This window comes from Silene latifolia, chromosome 10 (genome assembly GCF_048544455.1).
Source record: "Silene latifolia isolate original U9 population chromosome 10, ASM4854445v1, whole genome shotgun sequence".
Taxonomy (NCBI): domain Eukaryota; kingdom Viridiplantae; phylum Streptophyta; class Magnoliopsida; order Caryophyllales; family Caryophyllaceae; genus Silene; species Silene latifolia.
Genome location: NC_133535.1, coordinates 18,166,189 through 18,174,348, shown reverse-complemented (window position 1 = coordinate 18,174,348; position 8,160 = coordinate 18,166,189).

The following is an 8,160-nucleotide window of genomic DNA, read 5'->3' as shown; positions in this document are numbered from 1 at the left end:
CTTTATCATGTTTGTCAACGCGGCTTTTACTCGGCAAATATCTTTAGTTACGTATTTGCAAAAATTATAAAAGTTAGATATTTTTTAATGTATTCTTAAAGACGAATCAAATAAGATCTCACATGAATATATTTTCAAATAAGATCTCACATGAATATAGTTGAATGTCCGCTTGTGAATAGTGTGCAAAAGAGATAATGGCCTTGTGGAGTTGAATGGAGGGAGTATATATATATATAAAGGCTTTTTTCAGTCAATTCTAGAGACTCCAAGTTTTTTGAAACACTCTAATTAAAATAATAATTTTAGTCGTAGAAAAAAACAGAATTTGTAAATATTAATCTTAATCTAAAAATATAAATACCATATTAATAAATATCAAAAATAAATCTTAATCTTAAAAGATAGACTTTATAATAAATTTTAGTAAAATACAAATACCAGTCAATATAAATATGAAATCTTCATACGTTCTTATAATCAAATATATTCACAAATTTATATTGGTCGATTTTTTTTTTTAACAAATTTATCAGACGTAGTATATGGGCTTCTAAAACCACTTGATTATGATGCTTTTGTTGTATTTTGATTTTTGAGTCCATTATCTTGGTTGAAATAGCGCATGTCTTTCAGCCAACTATTTCATCAACTATTTCATCTCTTAGTTATTTGAGAATCAATTTAGAAGAGGAAACAAGACTATGGAAGCGGCGGTGTGTGCCAGATGATTGTATAAGTTCTTCACTAATTGCATTTTTTTTTACACGGGTGAAGTTTGACATATAGGAATCCTTATCATATTATAATTCACAAATTCTCATTTATAACGGGTATATCCGTCACAAACTTGCGACGGGTCAAGTACTACTCATGTGTTTAGTTAAGACAAAACATCGTCACAATTGAGACTTGCTGATTATAATTAGGGCACATACTGACAAACACGATCATACATATCTAAGATGACAATAAAGATTTCATAATATGCCAATAAAGACCGTATAATACGGAGCAGTATATAACACAATCGTACAAAAGACTAATTGAAATTAGAGAGACTAACTTAAATTAATTCACAACGTCGACTACACTTATTTTCAAAGTCATTAGTTACTTTAAGATAGCAAATTTACCGTTCTCACATTCAAGAACTTACATATTCTACCACTTCAGTTAAAAATAAAACATTATTTAAAAACCGTACAACGCACGGGCACAAAATCTAGTTCTTGTTTAATTTTAACTTCTGTCATAGTTTCATCAGATTGACCAAATTCACAAATTACACTTCCTCCTTTTCATGGAGTTGTTTACATATTTTATTTTGGCCCATTTTATTTGATTGTTTACTTTTTCGGGTTGATTTTGATACAACAATAGAGGTAAAGTATATACATTTCAGCTTACAAGGGTGGAGTCTAGTAGATAAACTTGGGTGAGGTTTCAAAAGGTATTAGGTTCAAGCCTTCTCAAGAGCCAAACTTGTTGGAGCATTTACGCCTGAGGTTATGTCTTCAAGAGTTCGAGTATGTCACTTTCTAGTGGCTTACCTGATAAACGTGGTTTGCACGATCACGTACACCCGAGGGTTTACCCAGTTCGCACAAAAGGTAACGATTGACAAAAAAAATTAGTCCATACACTCTGGGATCCATATTGATCTTTTACAAAATCTTGTTTAATTTAGTTTGAGTTTTGTCATAATTTTGTTGGGTTTAACCTTAACCTGGTGTAACAGTGTTTAAATTAAATGTACTTCCTTCAGGTCTGTTTTATCTTCCCTATTTTCTAGCTGAGCTAAGTTAGATTATCCTCCGCATTTTCTTATTTGGACATGTAATTGTAGTTTGATAGACAACAATACCCCTCGTATGCTCTACCCTAAAAACCCCTTCCTAACCCCTCAATATCACTAATACCACCCACAATCACCTTAATCGCCACCTCAGCAACCACAACCTCCACCACCGACGGTCCTTACCTACACCAATGACACATCGCCTCAGTGCATGTTAGCGAGTTAGGTTGACTCTGCCCCATGAGATATTGGAGTGAGGAACGATGTTTTTTTAAAGGTTAAAGTAGGTGTTTCGCTAGGTGAGGATAATTTTATATGTGGTTTTAAAGGATGAGCGGAACTTTTTAAGATGTTTCATGATGAAATTTGTAACAGTCCAAGAGATTAAGAGGAAAGTTGTCTCACATCGGAAAAATTAGATGCTTATGTTTATATGGAATTACAACCATCATTTAGTAACAAAACCTTATTCTTTTGGGCGTGGCAGGGCGGGTTATTATAATATCGCTAGTGGTAGAGGTGATTCAGTGATTTTGGTCTTGTTTTGTGGTGGTAGGGGTTGAGTATAATAACTCAACCCGCCACCGTCGTAACACAACCCCAATAAGATGGGATGTGTACCTTTGGGCCATTATTTATCTTCACTTAAGCCCAAAGGCACAAAGCCTTGTTATTAAGTGATGGGTGGAATCCTTTATAAACAAATCACAAGTCTCTTACTTTCTCGGTGTGTGACTACTTTAATCTCATAATCTCATAGAGTTTTACATTTAGTACTATTGCTTAACGCTGTTTTGATGGTGGTTGAAGCTCGGTTTGTTGTGGTGACTGGTAGTGACTAATATATTATTAGTGGTGGTTGGTAGCGGTGACTTGGTGGTTGCGGTGGGTTAAGGTGAATGATAGGCTTTGTCGCACACCTAATCAAAGATAAATACCCTAGACACAAATGAATGTAGTAATAGAGGTCGAACACAAGGAGACGAGAATTGTTTATTAGTTGTTATGGGGTGAATTCTATCAAGGTCGGTAAATGTATGATTGCTTGGTTCGGTTGGTAAACAATAACAATAAAGGAAGAGTCTAGGGAGGTCGGGTCATACGTGCAAATTATGTAAATGCTCAAGTTAAACATAGGATTTGATAATACCGTTAATTATTTAGGCTTAAAGACAACCACCTCTCGGCCTTATTGTCAACCATAGATCGGTTCCTAGCGAACTCTCGTTATGAATAGATCGTCTACTAAAACATGTTTAGTTTAATTCAATTTCGTGCATCTCGACTTATAAAAATGAATTAACAAATTTAATCTAAGATAGTGATCATTTATCAAAGATTAACAAAACAAAGCAAACATGTGATTGAAACTTTTAATCGATTACTATAACATCTTAATTCAACAATTACAAAAACTATTTATGCATGGCTTCCCTTATTCCCTAGACAAAGTAAAGTACTCTTGCATAATGTAAACTAAACTAATGACAAATGATAAAGTAAACATGATAATTAGTAAATGGAAATGACAGAGGAATAACAAAGTAACACTAGAAATGAGATTACCTTTATAATGGAAATAGAACTTGAATATAGAAGAACAAATACTTGAAATGAAAATTGCAAATGACTTAAAATGTTTAAAAGAAATTACAATAAGGAAATGGTTAAGGGAAATCTAATCTAACCTAAACTAAGAACTGAAATGAGAGTATAAAAGTGGTGTAGAAGGTGTGTAAGAAGTGTCGGATCAACACCCTTTATATAGGAGTGAGAGATGAAACGTAAACAATTAAGAAGGAGGTCACCCCGATCGTGGCCACCACATCACGATTGGGGTCGTGTGTTTTTTGGTTATTTATCTTGATTCCGTCTTTAATTTGCCAAAGAATCCAATGCTACGTCTTAATGCTCCTTAATTCACCTGGTTAATTGCTTAGTAACACATCTTAAGAGCATCCAAAGAGCATCTCTAAACTTGTTACTTGGATTTGTTTGACTTGGACTTTTCTGTGGGCCAATTCCATTTATTCACTTGTTCATCAACCCAAGCTCCATACTTCTAAGTCGGGCTTGGAAGTTACCAAAATACCCTTCCGAGGCCATTCTTAGTCTTGTTAGCCTCGTGAACTCGTGCGCTTGCTACTTTGACGGGAAAAAGCTACTAAAAGCTTATTTTCCTATAAAATACAATGAATACGAGCAAACACAACTAGAACACGGAATTAGCTCATTAGATCACTAACATAGTGCAAATGACATGTAAAATATAACTAAAATATGGGGTTAAAATGTATATAAAATGAACTTATCAGTGAAGCGGGTAATTAGCATATGGTGCAAGATATGTGATTGAAGTAAATGAGGTTTTGATGTGAGGGTATAAATATAAATGACACTCATTTATTTCTTTTGACGACCAAGTCAAAAAGTGAAGATAAAAGAGACTTAGAGAAAGTATGCAACTATGCATTATAGATATAAAGTCGAGGTTATTTCATCAATCTTACTATATTATATTTTTCTAGTGGTTCATGAGAGACAAAATAGATGAATACAAAACTATTTTCGTCTTTATTAATCAAAAGTTAAATAAATTGTAATATTGTTATAATCAATATGAGTGATACATTTAACAATTTCACATTAGTTCATAAATAGAACAAAAGAACCTCAAGAAATTGAGAGATTAACATTTATTTTTTAGTTATACTTGAAGTTTGAGTGAAAAGAAAGATACTCTATATGTCATATAAGATTAATGACATGTTAATTATCTAACAACCATGCTTTAGAAAAAACATACTCCATATTATAAAGCTACTAAATCGAAATAGGAAAAAAAAAATACTTAAACATGTGTGTGAAAGTTAGAATACTAAAATAAGTTGTAACACCCTCATTTATCGAAGAGCCTTAACTGGCATTCCTAGATAAAAAGAAGTTGTTACCATCTCGAATAGGCCAAGGTAGTGAATAACAAAGTAAAACAAAACCACAATACTTTAAATAATATAAATGTTTAATGGCCTTATTACAATTTATTTAACCAAACAACGGAATAGAAATATTAAATACAATATCGCAACGGAAATTAAATAAGTGTATCATATAAATAAATGTCTAAGTGAGCTAGACAACTAAGTGGCCCTCATCCGTCCTCACGTCCCAAGCTCCCAATCAGCTAATCTCAAGTATCCGTTCTTTTAATCTGCTAACTAATTAACCGGAAGTATTATTTGGTTCACCACATAACGCCATCAATTAAAGCGGGCATCAATTTTATTTGACAAGACACAAACACGCGTCAACCAATGGTCGAGTAGAATATATAAATAGTAGAAATAAGCAAACACCACAAGTATATAACCAAATAAATAAATAACACAACCACTTAGCTCAACCACATTATCCACCAGAGACTCACAACCTGGGGCCTTCCAATAATCACATTATCCACCAGAGGCTCATAGCCTGGGGTCTTCCAACAATACTCACATTACCTGCCAGAGGCTAAGCCTGAGGTCTTCCAACAATACTCACCTATATATATTAATAAACTGTCAAACACTTCACAATTAAATATAATTGAACACAGAATATATTCCACACCGCAATCCAAACAGAAACTATTTCTCAACCACCATATAATACTCATAACATAAAAGCAACATATTAAGACGGTCTAGTTGAGTAGATATCCTACCTTTTCAGCTAATAGATTCCAAATCGCAGTTCCAAGTTATAATCAAAAGTATTCCACTTCGAACCCGTCACCTAAGACAAGTAATAACTTAATTACTAACTATATCGCATCTTAATTATTAATTAGTTAAAGTTTATTATTATTACTTACGAAATTACCAAATTAAAACCTGTATCGAGGTGACTAATCCCACGAAGAAAACCCCTCAACCCGAGCCCCAAACACCATGAAACACGGTCGACACACCCCTGCCTCACCGTGGTCAACTACCCGCCACCACGGTGAGCCCAGTCACCAGTCCCTCTGTCAAGTCCTAACAGCCGCACCAAAAACCTCGCCCTATGACCCACCAGAGTACGGTCTAGCTACAACATACCCACAACCACCGTGATTCAAACCCAAAACCACAACCACCACAAAGACCCACACCTCCACTGGCCACCACCATAGTCACCTCTGACTCACGTCGGTTCCAGTGGTGGTGTCCAAACCCTTTTGAGGCAACAAACATGGTCAAGGTAACCGTCTCAAGATGGTCATAACACAACACCCTCAAACACCATTGTTTTGCAAATTCCATCAACCACCACCACCAAGGTCCCACCTTTAACCACCCTGTGTCCACCACTGAAGTAGACCCATCCACCCATGACCAACCAACCCAAAACCAGGTCAATACGAGTCCACAAGAAGGTTCGAAACCCGTGTTTAATAACACGACACAACCGAGCAAGCCACCACGATAAACGCCCCCAAGTAACCACCTTAGGTCGGTCGTCGACGGTCACAAAAAGGTCAGGCGAAGTCATGGTGGTCCACGGCTACACTAGGGTCAAAGTCACGGTCCCAAGGTGGTCGTATGGTGGTCGAATTACACGGTCATGGTGAATAGAAAATCAGTTGATTAAATTTATGAGACGGTCTTACCCTTGAGCCGATTATCGATCTTAATTCCTTCTTTCTTTCTTCTAGATCTCCTTCTCTCCTCTCTTATGAACTAATTTCAGTTTTGTGATGAATAAAGACTATGGTGAGGGTCTTACCATCTGCCTAGTATAAAAGCTAGGTTTTTCTTTGGATTTCTATTGGTTGCTTAAATTCAGCAGTGGTGGGCCCCTACAAAATTTTGGGGAATTAATTACTCTCTCTCCACATTTGCTGATATTGACTATTTAATTTCCGTCTTTGGAAATAGTTGCTATTAATTTCGTGTAAATATGCTACCGGCTAATAAAAAAATCTAATTCAAAATCTATTTACATAACAAAATTACAATAAATGTCTGAGCTTGACAAAATATTAAAAATTACACATTACGTTGGTCCCTACCAAAATTTCATGAATTAATTACTCTATCTACATTGAGCAATAGAGAAATTCAGATTCAGATATTTGGTGTAAATCCGTCTAATGATTCTGGCTGCTAATACAAAAACGATATTTTAAATCTAAAAAATAAATAAAATTACATTATTACAAATTTCAACAACTACATTAATAAAATCTAAAAATCATAAATTAAATTAGAGACATATAAATACAAAATACAATCCGTTAGATTCATCAAATGTTGGACAACTTTTGCTTCCATTTTGTTTTGCTTTACATCAAGACAGAAAAAAAAGCCAATTAAATCAACATAGAAATATAAATTATAAAGCAAAAAAAAAAAACCAAATAATTAAAATAAAAATGAAAAAATATAAAAGATCTCTCAGATCGGTATGATACCACTCATCATCGAGATTTAATGAAAACTCGGTAACAATAACTAAATGCAGGATGGAGAAAATGAAACTGGAAGTAACACGGAGTCATTGACACCGTCAAACAAGAGGACATTATTTGTGACAGATAAGGACGGAGATGTGCAAGACGAAGCATCAGCAAAAAAAGGGAAATCAGCTAAGAATTAAATGGCATAAGCAAAAAAAGTGCATTATATTTTATTTTAGTTTGACGTAATTCAGCAGTAGTTCGGATATTATTTTTCTATTTTCAAGTAGTTTAGCATGGCTGTTTGTTTAACTCGGAACAATAGTTTTAATTTCTCTTTTCAATGAAGGACGACGCAAGTTTATTTCAGAATTGTTTTCCTAATAATTGCTGAATTAGTCAATATAAAAAAAAGGAGACCAAAAAAAAAAAACAATCAAAAACAGTGTAACATCCATATTATAATAATATGATCTCGAAATTTACTCAAGAACATCCATATTATAATAATAAGCACAACCATATCATAAATAAAAGGCAGTCATGTGCTCCAAAATAGCTGACAAATATTTTAAATGACAAAATAAATATGAGTTGTCCTTGGAAATGTAGGGTTAAAAATGACATTATCCATTGTACAAAAAACTTTTGCAAAATGAAAATTTAAAAACGTATCTTTAAAATTTTAACCGGCAAAATTTCAAAATAAGGCACCAAAAGAAGTTAATTTGCTCATGCTAAACAAAGTTATTAACTACCTTCATTAACATGATCCCCACTAACAAGAAGTTAATTTGCTCATGGTAAACAAAGTCATTAACTACCTTCATTAACACATCCCCACTAACAGTGGTTATTTCCACTTATATATATTCCAAAAACACAACTTCACAATCATTCATTCATTTACTCAGCTCCTTACAAAAATGATTTCAGA